We start from the raw sequence: 14,136 nt of genomic DNA on the forward strand, positions 1-14,136 counted from the left end.
GATGTGATGATGTATTTGATGTTATTATGTGATATAAGATGATTTCAATGTGTTTTAGACTGAATTGGTACTGCAATCGAACTTGGAAAAGGCCTGGAACAGCAGCGAATCGCAACAGAGAAATTGTTGAATTGCAAGATTCACCAGGAGAGCCAGATGCTCGAGCGTCGTCGGGAGAGCCCGAGGCGAGAAGAGTGAGGCTCTTGGAAAATGCATGGGGAAGGAATTTCGCCCCTAGGTCGTGAGGCAAATGAAGCAGCGAGGAATTTTGCTCGAGCTTCGCCGGGTGAATGAAGCTGCGAGGACCTTAAATCACCCATTTTGTCGGGCGAGCACAAGGAAAGCAGGAAGTGAGCAGAACGCTCTTGGTTCGTTGGGCAAGGTCGAGGAAAGCAGCCTGGCAGCATTTCTTCAAAATGTTGTAACTTATGTTTCTGGAGTATATTTGACGCGTCGTTCGAAGCATTGGAAAGGTGACGCGTCGACCTTTATTATAATTTATTTAAATGATTTAGTTGGGGTATGATTTTAGGATCTATGTGTTTACATGATTGAATTCATTATATGATTTCTATGATACATATGATGTTTTACTTTTGATGATGAATGTGATGTTGTTATGAAGTTGTTGTGATGTTGTCATGATGTCAATGACGGTGTTGTGATAATTATTTAATGATGTGCATGTTTATTGTATATATAAGCTATGTGAAGATAAATAATGTGAATGATGATGCGATTGACTAGTCATGGGTATATTCATAGAATTTTTGGATGGTGGTTCGCTTGTGATTTGTCGTAATCCCATTGTGTAGATTGAGTGTGTTTATAGATGTGCTCTGGTTCCAAGAGAGAATTGATTATATGATGGGGATCTTTTGAGGGTGATGAACCCAGGTGTTCATACTTTTGGTACCACATGCATTGAGTCAGTGTTGTTGCATTAACATCCTATGTGACATTGCATAAGTTTTTTCGTGGATGAGTTGTGATGAGATGATAATTGTGAAGTATGTGATTATATGATGTTTTGTCGATGAAATATGGTTATGTACTATAATGAAGTATCGTTGTATATGACCTGTTGATGAATGATATGTTTTATATTATGATGATGTTGTTTGTAACTACTAATGTCTTCCTTATATCTTTTATAATGAATTGTGATTACTCACCCTTCCTATTTAAATGTTGCCTCCACATGGGTAATGCACAGGTGACCAGGAGTAGTCCATAGAAGTTTCAAAGATAGTTTCGGAGTGTGTTAGTTAGTTTTGTTATGTTAGTGGAGTCTTGCTCTAATATGTAACATCGGCTTGGAAATGCTATGTTTTGCGATTGATTATGTTATTTATGATGTTAGCATACTTTATGACGATTTTTTATTGTTAAACTATTTCTTAATAATTGATGAGACCAATGTGTAGATTTTGAGAAGTTAATTATAATGACATGACATTTGTTCTGCTGTGAAGTTTCAAATGAATGTGTTGAATTATTATTATATGTATGTTTTGATTCTTGTAACCCGTGTTATGGAGCATGATTGTTATTGTGATGCTCTCTATGAAGTGTGACACCCTTGTATGGTAATTTTATTTGATTTATTATTCTTAAATTATATGCGAAATAATTGTGGGGTTAGAAGGGTGTTACACCAGGTCTATGTCTGCTTCATATAACATTATGTTTGTCAACCGATATAGATATTTTATCAAGGTGAGGAGAAAATTTGTAATGATAAAAAGGGTATCATTTACAGTATTTTACCTAGTAACTAGGGTAGTTGTTGTAAATTCCAATAATTTTGGAAAGGATGATAGTCAGTTGAAGTTTCTAAGTCTGGAGAATCTGGTATCTAGGGATATGATGCCAAAAATAGATCGGTCTAATCTCATGCTTCAATCTGAATTAGCAAAAGCAATGTTATTGCGATTAGTCAATTACCTTCCCTATGATCTATTGGAATGACATTGACACGCTCACTACTTTTAAGATATACACTAATCTCCCTAAATTATTGTCAAAAATTATTTTCTTTCTCATTAATATGCGAGAAGAAAATTGGCATATATCAATGAAAGTTTTAAGTAATATTATAAAAAACCATAAGTATATATTCTAAATAAGGAAAGTTAATGTTTATTTCTAAATAAGGAAAGTTAATGTCTATTTTTAAAATAGAGGGGAGTTTAATGCTTTTTTAATAGATTTTAGGAGAAATTAGTGTAATTTTCTCTTATTTTTAATATCTGTGAAATTAAACCAAGTAATTGGGTTCGAGTGGTAAACGAGCTCCTGCTAATGACGAAGTTTGGGGAATACCGAGTTTGATTTCTGGTGGGAACAATACTTGGTCAGTGCCATGACCTCTCTGCACGAACTCTGGATTAATAGGGTCTCATTCTCCTAAGAACCAGAGTGCATTAAGCAAAAATATATATATCCTTGAAATTTATACGTGACCTTCAAAGTCAGAAAAATTTAGTATTATGTTCATCATTTTTAAATTATTTTTTATTTTATATTTAATAAAAAGTCATCATTCTATTTGACTTATTAATTATATTTTTTTAATCTATTTTAAATTGCCAAATACAATCAACATCATAGAGAAAGAAGAAGCAAAATTTGTTTCGGACTGCTCAAATATCTCAATAAGGCTGGCTTAATACAAAAGTCCAATCACAAACTCCGTCTACCTAGACTAATGAACAATTTCACCTTTTCTGGGAGGCCCGCATTGAAACCAGACACCATGCATATCTCAACCATTGTAATTCATTCAATAGCCCTCCGCACAGTGCACTTCGATCATCGAGGCTAGTTCTAACAGTCGCTCATATATATTTGTGACCCTGCGTCACACCAAGGTACGATTTATTACACGCTTATCAGTTCTTTTTTCTTATTTCAATGACTTGAATATTGAATGTTAATCTTGCAGGTACGCTCCCTTTTCCTTCGACCAAAGCCTTCTACGATTGTGTCGTACCTTTTGCATTGGACTTCACCAATCTTTTTCTATTCTACATCAAAATACAATCTAACATGAATCCTTTTTCCATCTCATACTATATCAATCTAACATTTTAATTCTCCTGTACGAACATTTTAAAGGTGTTTATTTATAAATGAAGAAAAATGAATAATTAAGTATTTTAAAGGTAGTGGAATTTTTGTGTGTATATCTCTTCAAATTGAATACCAATTTATCATAGGAAATTGAGAGGCCTTAACTTCCCTAATTTTCAAAGGAAATTTCTTTTTCCACCTTTGTGTGGTGAAATACACCTTTGAAAATCTAAAAATGTCCTCAGGAATATTCGGAGATGCATCTCTGAACGCACCATGAATCATTTTTGCCAAACATTGATTCAGAGATGCATCTTTGAAAATATTTGGGGTGTATTCGGAGATGCATATCCGAAAACATCCTTGAATCTATTTTTCCAATTTTTTCCAATGAGTATTATCATTTATTCACTTAGGAAATTTTCAAAAATGCATCTTTGAATATTTCTGAGGTGATTTCAAATATGCATATCTGAAAACATCCATGAATGAAGTGTGGGCAGAAAAATTGTCCAAGTTTGTTTTTTTAAATCGAAGTCATTTTAATTTGACTAAGAGTGCCACAATCCATAATTTGATTCAACCATTAAAATATGAACATAGGATAAAGCATCAATAGTTAAAAAAACATGTCATAATATCACAAACATAGTTCTCAAAGTATGGAAAATACTGGAAAACATCCGATAATACATAAAAAGGTATAACCTACTGTGTATCCCTAATCCTAAATACCCGACTCCTTAATTTCCTCTGGTAACCCAAAACATTTTGTGCCTCTGTAAGAATTGAATATGTTAGGAAAACTGCATCATCGCCACCTCTCTCAAACAACCCGGTCTATGTGCCCTCTCTCATAATCCACATAATATTCTGACAGATCGACAACACATCAACATGGTCATCCTTGGCACGCTCATTCTCTATGATCTCCTCATGAGAAGACCTAGATGAACCTCTAAAAGCGTCTAGTGTTATGATATGGTGTGACATAGAATAGAACCAAGTCTTGTAACCCTCAGCATAATACCACTGACTAGTGGAAGACATACTTTGATACTCCTCTGGTACCAAATGACTCTCGTAATCCACGGGTATGTCATCAAGATATCTGCAGACGATATAAACATATCTAAATTGATGCATGAATCACGCTTGAAGATACATGTACATCAAAGAGTTCCCACATGCCAGTCAGCCGGGGTAATATGAAATGGGGTCAAATGGAAAAGTGACTCGGTTAGTGGTGTATGATGTCCAGTCGATGTCATCGTGCTGAGTCCTGTCAATATACACATAGAATAGTCGCACAACATCATTCCCTCTACATGGGCAATAAAGGCAAGCACATGGGTAATTCTCAATATACGTTAGCACACAATCAAACCCATATATGCGGTGAAAATGGGGTAGGATTCATCCCTGAAAATGAATAAAATAAAAACATCAGTAATAAGTGTAAAAAAAATTGATTTTAAAATTAATTGTGGATATGGAAATTACATCAATAAGGCGCAAGTGTTATACCCCAAAATTTGCCCGCATCTTTTTTCAAGAAAACTCCAATCTGGAAATTAAGAGTCTCATATAATCATGGATTTTTATTTCAACAAATATCCTGACATATGAAATACTTAGTTTTTAGAATTTTTCTTATACAGTAATTTGGCTTGCAGTTGAATTTATTCTTACGCAAACGCCAAATACTGTTTATTACTTCACACATGCTATTTATTTATTTACAGATAAATAGTACTGACACAATTGGTACAGAGTTAAATCTTTTTGCAGGCGCAGAATCAGGAAACTCAGACTGTACTGATAACAGTCAGTCGACAGCCAAACTGCTGGCAGTACAATTCTCAGTGTTTTGTACCATCAATCAAATCAATCTTTCACAATTCAAAATTCCAAGATTTTTGTTCTAGAAGTCTTCTGAATATCACGCGATTAGCAGAGACTCAACACTGCACAAAAATCAGGTACGCTTAACTGTCTCCTACATAAACAGTCCCTGACTAGGGTTTTCTTGTTTTTACAGGAGAAACAAGTTTTTGAGAGCTCAAATGGATTTCATACACATCCATATATCTCAAAGTACCATCATACAAATTTTCAAACTTCAATTCACTCAGACGCACCGTCAGCAGCTCAAACAGTCAACAGACGACCCGTTTGACCAAAAAAGTCAACAGACAGTCAAAAATGAAATTTTTTGTCAAAGTCCATATTTTGTCAAAGGATTCATCATTTGATCATTGGATGATCATAATTCATCAAGGAAAGATCAAAAATCAACAAAACCCTAAGATTCAAAATTAGGGTTTTTACCTGAAAAGTCAACTCAACTTTGACTGGTCATAACTCTCTCATCCTTCATCCAAAAAAATTCAAACCAAAGCTCATTTTGAAGGAAATTCAATTATCTTTCAAATGCCATTGATCCCATGGTCATTGGATTCACCATTTGAAAAATATGATCAAAGACATTACAGGTCATTTTCAAAGTCAACAAAAAGACACTTTTTTCAAAAGGACACACAAGGAGCATCAAAAATCATTTTGACATGAGACCAAAGGCATTGGTTAGAGGACTCTTTGAGGTTTCCAAAAAGTGCAAGATCTCCTTCATATGACAAAAATTGAGGGATTTACACCTTGTTGAAGTTGGCTAAATTTTGGAAAATGCATAAAACCAACATTGCTCAAAAATGCATTTTTTCCAAATGGGGCCAAGTTTTCATGGTTCAAACATGTATGCCATGTTATTATGGGCCTCCCACGACCAAGAAAAGGCCCATACCATTTTTATTCATTTTTTGCTTGATTTTATCTTATTTTAAGATTAAATTAAAAGGAAAAATGAATGGATAATGGTTAGCTTACAATCTAAGCATGACTCACCCAAGGAATCTTCATTTTTCTGCAGAGAATTGAAGAGCAAGGCAAGTGCATTGAAGAGAAGAAGACTTGGTCAATAATTCAAAGCTTTTTAATATAAAAAATCAAGAATTCCACAAAGGCAACTAGATGCTTCTTAGCTTCAATTCTAAGCACTTCAATGCTTATAAATAGGCTAGCATACTTTAGTAACAGAGAGAGAACGAAGGCAGTAGCATTCATAAGCACATAGCACTCTTGTAACAACTTGTAATTTTCAAAGAAACTTGAAATTCGAATTTTAAGTTTCAGTCAATTTCAATACAAAATAAACATTCAAACATCATCTCTGAGCTTCACTGAAACAATTCCAATCATTTCCAAGTCTTAAACCTCATTGAATCGAGCTATATAGGCCACGGTTTGTTCAAACTAAAACCAACTTATATCTCATAACACACGCATATTTAACAAGATGTAGATGCATAATTGTGTTTGGTTTGAAGCTCTGGTCGTTTCTGGAGCTTCAATTGGATTTTAATGGCTGTTTGTAGCATATACCATTTTAGGGTTTTCTTAGCTCAAAATTAGGGTTCTTCATTAGGGCCAAAATTAAAGCAAATAAAGGGCATGGTTACATTCAGTGGAACAAGACGAGTTGAATGGTACCATCGCGCCTAATTTCTATGCCTGTTTACCCCTATTCGTTATTTTGCAGAATTAGGGTTCATCAATTATAGCGCTTTTGCATAAAAGCGCTGTTGAAAGTGGCGTCTGGAGGTTGAAGATGATGCGTGTCCTCCTCCTATTGGCTGGCACGCGCGCGCAGTTTTTTAAATTTCCCACTAATCAAGTGTTTTGCAGGTACACTAAGTGCCATGCGCCTCAAAATCTGAACCATCTGATCCACTGTCCATCCAATCCAACGCGCCAGATCATGCAGCTGCATCATGTTCCTTCATTCAATTTCCACATCTGATCAGTATCCTTTTATTTTCTATTTTATTTTAATTTTCTTTGCAAAATTAATTAAAAATAGTTTTAAAAATCCAAAAAATACACAAAAAATATTTTTAGACTTCTAAAATAATATATTATTTTCTGAAATAAAAATATTTTATTTTTCTTCAAAATTTCAATATTTTGCATAATTAATTAGTATATATTTATATATTTGCTTTTTAATTATTCTAACCAATCAAAAAATCATAAAAAAAATTGTTCTTCATGTTAAATATTGTTTATATATTATAAACTAATTTTCAACATATTTTGAATAATTTTCTCTTTAAGTTTTAATTATTGGTATAATTATTTGCATAATTATGTTTTAATTAGCTTAATCAATTTCAAATCAATTTCAAAAATTCCAAAAAAATTAGTTTTGTTTTAAAATTAATTAACAAATATTTTGTACATATTTTAAACTTAGTTTCTAGGTTTAAATCTATTTTCATCTTTTTCCTTCATTTTAATTTAATTAATCATGCATTAATTATAATTAAAAACAATCATAAAAAATCCAAAAACATGCCTTTTATTTTCCTTGCAATTTAAATTCCTAGATAAATGTATAGGATGTCAAATTCATGTAAATAGGCTAGTTTACATTTCCTGCACAATCGATGTAATAGCGTAGATTTACTTTCCGCACTTTACATTTCCGCATTTTAATTTCCAGCAAAATATAAACTGCGTGTATGTCAAAGATAAAATTGAACCGTTAGATCACTAACTTCAAAGATAAAATATCTGAATCCAAACACAAACACACTTGCACCTTTTAAGGTAATCCCTTCTCATTCTTTTCAAAATCAAAGTCAAAATTCTACTGTTTCGAGTACAAAATCGAACCTTTTGTTTATATCTGGTGAAAGGATATATTTTTAAAGGAAATAAGGATAAAGACCTTACAACTCAAGGTAGACCTCCTAGTTTGCTTGCTCAAATCAAAACAAACAAAATTCTCATACACTGTTGTTTTTCAAAACAAAACTTTCAAAAAAGACAATACTTTGTATACATCCAAACACGGATTATTACAAAGTTAACGTTCTTTTCAAAACATCTTTCGAAAGATAAACAAGCATTTTGTATACATCCACACACGGATCATTACAAAATTCAATTTACAAAAGTATTTGAAACCACATATGAGCATTCTAAAGCAATTGAAAAGTGATCGAAAAACAAGTGAGCTAAGCAAACTTAAGAGCCCATGGATAACCATGGATACAAAGGGTGCTAACACCTTCCCTTTGTATAACCTACCCCCTTACCCGGAATTTCTTAAAGGTCTTTTTTCTGTTTCTTTTATAAACCTTTCCTTAATTGGATGAAATAAAAGGTCGGTGGCGACTCTGTGAATTTTCAAAATGCGAAAGCATTAAGCGATACAAAAGAGTCAGTTCACGTATCTCTCCAGAACAGAGGTATGGCCCGGGATAAAAAACGGAGGTCCACAGAACTGGCGACTCTGCTGGGGAGATACTTTCAAAAAACAAAATGTTTTCAAAAGGGGTTACCTTAAGAGAATAGGTTGATGTTTTCAATTGTTTGACTTGATTGCTCTATTTTTCAAAGGTTTGTTTGGGTATTTTGCTTGTGTGAAAGATTCTAACCCGAATCTCGAGATACCTTAAGTATATGACAATAGACCAAGGAAACTGTACGGCATGTACCGATACGGTTGATCTGGTAGTCATCATTAGTGCGATACTTTGGTTTATACTGATGTCCCTTGAAAACGATCAAGGAGTATATTAGGCTTCCGAAATGTCATTAAACACTAATTTGTCTTAGAACCTTTTTAGTTGAACTTGACTTATGGCCTATTAAGTGGCAAGCTTTGAAATTGATCGAAGTTAGTTATCCTCGAGGAATATTTTGATCGGCCGCTCGAGCGCCGTATTGAGATGTTACTTCCAAGGATCATAGAACCCGAATACTATTCTAGGACAGGTTTTAACCAACTCAACTTCAGTGGGGAGGGTATCACCTATCAGCTCCATGCAAGCCTTTAAACCTAAGGCTATTGTTTGATTTGTTTTTGTGTGCCACATGTTTGCATCATAAGCATATCATTTTTGCACCAAACACTTCAAGGATCAAAGAGTTTACCTTTGTTTTTGCAGGTAATGGCTCCCGCCACCAAAGATTACATCCGAATCAACATCTCAACGGTACCATTTGAACTAAAAGACTTTGTGTCAGAATTCCCCAGGAATGTTCAATTCACCGAAAGGCATGGTCACCTACTCCATTTGGTTACCTCAAAATTTGAAGAAGATATGATACGGGTCCTGTTACAGTTCTTTGACCCTGAACATCATTGCTTTACCTTTCCTGATTACCAGTTGGTACCCACTTTGGAAGAATTCTCTGAACTAATTGGATTACCTGTTCGAAATCAATTACCTTTCACTGGTTTAGAAAGGATTCCAAAACCTGAAGTCATTGCTGCTGCTTTACATCTGCGAAAATCAGAAATCGAGTCCAATTGGGAAACAAAGAGTGGAGTTAAGGGTTTGCTTGCCAAGTTCTTGTTGGAAAAGGCTCGACTACTGCTAGAAAACAAAAGTTATCCAGCTTTTGAGGAGGTTATGGCCCTTTTGATCTATGGGTTGGTTTTATTCCCAAATCCCGACCAGTTCATAAGTGTACACATCATCAACCTTTTCCTAATCCGTAACCCGGTACCTACATTGCTGGGAGACATTCTACATTCTCTACACACTCGTACCATGAAGAAACGAGGAACTCTCATGTGCTGTATACCACTACTGGCTAGGTGGTTTACATTTCATCTTCCCCGATCAGTGTTGAGAAATGAACAAAGAATGCAATGGTCTCGCAGGATTATGTCTTTGTCTCATTCAGATATCCGGTGGAACAACTTCTTTCAAAGAGACATTACTATCATTGATCATTGTGGAGAGTACCCTAATGTGCCACTCCTTGGCATCAAAGGAGGCATCACTTACAATCCCTCTTTAGCTCTACGCCAATTCGGATATGCAAGGAGCAACGGTCCTCATGACATGATTATCCATGGCATTGTGTTTGATTACGAGAATGATTCTCATAGACACCGACGAAGGTTCATACATGCATGGGGCAGTGTCTATAGAATAGAAAGCAAAACTCTGAGGCAATGGAATTCTATTCCTATGGAACCCTACCTCAGATGGGTCCGCACTCATGCTCAGAAACTCCTTATGCCATATCCTGCTGTTCTACCTGTGACTATTGAACCAGAGGTCGAAGGATATGAACCTCAAGTTATTCTACACCCGGACATGCCAACTGACCTAGAAGAGTTGCAAAAATCTTGGGTTCAACTCAAAGAGGAAAGAGACACCTTCAAATCATACTGTCAAGACTATGAGAGAAGGATATTGGAGCTCACCGGACAGCTTCAAGAAGAACAGCAGATCAACACATTCCTGGGGGCAAAGAGAAAGCGTCCACGGGAGACCTGAAGGATCATTTATTTTATTTCTGTCTTGTAAGCCCAAATGAGGCAAAGAAAAAAGAAGCAAAAAAAAAAAGAAATAAATTGATTAACTAACGTTTGTTTCTTCTTTAACAAATCTAAACTCTAAGATCCTTGAAACATTGCACACACATTTCACTTCATGCATTGCATATACATTTCATACATTGCATTCATATACATTTCATTCATACACATGGCATCCAGTCATACACATTGCATAACAGGTTCACATGACGGATTTCTCATCTTCTCGCTGTTTATTTCAGTCAGAAGAGATGGAATCTGAAATGAGCATCAAGAATCTCGAAGCACAAAATGCCCAAGTTCAAGTGGCAATTCTGGAACTGGCAAAGGGGCAACAAGAACTGAAAGCCCTGATAATCAAGAAGAAAAAGAAGCCCAAAGGATCTGTAGGCTTGAGTCACCTGAAAAGGAAGATCAAAATCCCAGTCAAAAAGTTCAAAAAGCCACCGATCCCTGAAACAGTCGGTGATGATGAACAAGAAGACAATCAAAGCAACCAGGGTTCTGCTAAACCCTCTCTCTCTTCAAATGAAGAAAATGATCATTCTGGGGACGAACCGGATAATGAAAAATACCAACAGCTGGAAGACCGTATGAAAGCTATGGAGATACAAAAAATACCTGGCTTAGATTTCAATGATCTAGGGCTCATCTCGGATGTTGTTATCCCTCCAAAATTCAAAGTTCCTGTCTTTGCAAAATATGATGGAGTTTCTTGCCCGAAACTACATCTGAGATCCTATGTAAGGAAGATACAACCTCATACAACGGATAACAAATTGTGGATTCACTTCTTCCAAGAAAGTCTGTCGGGTACACAACTCGAGTGGTACTACCAGCTGGAAAATACCAAGGTTCATACTTGGGAAGAATTAGCTGCTGCTTTTTACAAACAGTACCAATACAATGCTGATCTTGCACCAACCCGTACTCAACTAAGGGGCATGTCTATGGGACCAAAAGAAAGTTTCAAAGGATATGCACAAAAGTGGAGAGATATGGCTGGAAGGGTTCAACCACCCTTATCTGATCGCGAACTAGTCGACATGTTCATGGGCACTTTAACTGGCCCTTTCTATAGCCATTTGCTGGGAAGCTCATCATCAGGTTTCACTGACCTGATACTGACCGGAGAACGTGTCGAAAGTGGCATTCAAAATGGAAAAATTCAAATAGGTTCCTCCTCTGGTACTACAAAAAGGCCCATCAGCGGGAGAAATGAGGTCAATGCAACACAAATTCAGAAAAGTCGCAAAAGTGAGCAGCATCAATCTGTAGGGGCAGTTCTGATCTCCGCATCTGCACCTCAAAAAGATCAACAGCCAAAATATACGCATCGACCAGATGCACCAAGAAGAAATTTCACCAGAATCAACATGCCAATCTCTCAGGCATTGCAGCACTTGCTAAAAGCAGATCTGATCACATTAAAAGGTCCTCCAAAGAATGTCAACACTTCCTCTCCGAATTATCGCCCTGATGCGACATGTGCCTATCACTCAAACTGTCCAGGACATGACGCAGATCACTGCTGGGCCCTGAAAAATAAAATACAAGATATGATAGATGCTGGGGAAATTGAGTTCGATCCTCCAGAAACTCCAAATGTCATCACTGCACCTATGCCAAAGCATGACAAAACTGTTAACGCTATCCTGGACACTGTTTACATCTATGATGTGAACGAATTATCAACTCCACTCTGCGAAGTCAAAGGAAAGCTAATCCAAGCTGGTTACTTTCCAGGGTGTGACCCCGACTGCTTTTACTGCTCCTGCCTGCCCAATGGTTGTGAAAATCTGAGGATGGGAATTCAAAAATGGATGGATCGCCGTATCATTATGTTTGAGAGGCTCCCTTCTATGGACGTGCTGTGCGAAGTCTTTGCAAACAGGATGAGAATAGAAGATGCCTCAGTGATCTCCAGCTTACCATTCAAAATCTCTGCCAAGGCTCCATTCAAAATTTCTGCTACACTCAAAGTGGCATCAGTAGTCATTGCTAGTCCAACTCCATTTCCATACTCCTCAGACAAAGCTGTCCCATGGGGATATGACACTAATGTTTATGTTCATGGAATTAAGCAGGGTACCTCGACTGAAGAGGCCGCAAAGTTAACTACTCCAACTGTGGGTAATATTGTGGGTACCAGCAAGATCACGAGAAGTGGAAGAATCTTTTCACCAGAAATTTCTCCAAATGTTGCTGCTGGTCCAGTCCGAGTCCCAGTTCCTAATCAAAATGTCAACGCTCGAGGCAAAGAGCCACAAGTTGAACAAGTTCAAACCCCGGTGGAGATCACCGCTGAGGATCCATCAAAGCAAGAAATGGAGGAAATATTGAAAATCATCTGCAAAAGTGATTACAATATTGTTGAGCAACTGGGGCACACTGCTTCAAAAATCTCAATGCTATCTCTGCTAAAATATTCAGAAGCTCATGCCAAAGCTCTGATGAAGTTCCTGAAAGCTGCGCATGTGCCTCAAGAGATCTCAGTCGACCAATTTGAGAATTGTGTTGCCAATCTAACCGTGAGCAATGGTCTCGGTTTCTCCGATGTGGATCTAACCCCTGCTGGGAAAAATCACAACAAAGCCTTACATATCTCCATTGAATGTAATGGCACCACTCTATCTCATGTGCTAGTAGATAACGGTTCTTCTTTGAACGTGTTACCAAAAACAGTACTAGAAAAGCTTGACTTCGAAGGAATTGTGTTACAACCAAGTGATGTTGTGGTAAGAGCCTTTGACGGTTCAACCAGAACGGTATACGGAAAAGTGAATCTCCCAATCAGAGTGGGTTCTCAAATCTTTGATTCTATCTTTTACATAATGGAAATTCACCCAGCCTACTCCTGTTTACTTGGACGTCCTTGGATACATGGGGCAAACGCTGTAACTTCTACCCTGCATCAGAAGTTAAAATATCCAGTAAAAGGAAAGATTGTCACAGTCTATGGCGAAGAGGAATATGTGGTTAGTCAGCTAAGCAATTCCAAATATGTTGAGTTAGAGGACGAATTCATCGAAACTCCATGCCAATCATTTGAGGTGGTCTCCCCAGATGTCTCTACCACCAAGCATATTCCTGCTACTCCAACTACAACTATGGCTTCTCTCAAAGATGCCAAAGCCATGATTGAACAGGGTGATTGCACAGTATGGGGACAGCTTCCCGATATACCCTACAAGTCTGACAAACTAGGTCTGGGCTATGATAGTGAAAATCAAAAGAATGATCAAAGTCCTCGTTCTGAAGGATTGATGTCACACTTCGTCAGCCAAGAAGTAAACGCTATTGAAGATGAAGGAGTGTTCTTGAACCATATCATTCAGCCATATCCAGATGAGATTCCACCCATTTCCATGGGAATGTGGGATGCTGTGGGAGAACCAAATGGCGGGTATAATTATCAGTATACCACACCTCAGAATTCTTATATTGCTATGGAAGACATTACCCCGACTGGATGGGGTGATCAAATTGGAAATGAAGAAAGTTTCACAAGTCCCGTCACTGAGCAATATCAAAATCCACCCAAAGAAGTATGGGACACGCTAGGAGAACCCAGCGGCAAATATGACTATGTGGTGAAATATTCCGCTCCTCCAAGCTCACAAATTGCTATGAAGGACATTGTCCCAACTGGATGGGAT

The sequence above is a fragment of the Vicia villosa genome, unplaced genomic scaffold (genome assembly GCF_029867415.1).
Source record: "Vicia villosa cultivar HV-30 ecotype Madison, WI unplaced genomic scaffold, Vvil1.0 ctg.001914F_1_1, whole genome shotgun sequence".
Taxonomy (NCBI): domain Eukaryota; kingdom Viridiplantae; phylum Streptophyta; class Magnoliopsida; order Fabales; family Fabaceae; genus Vicia; species Vicia villosa.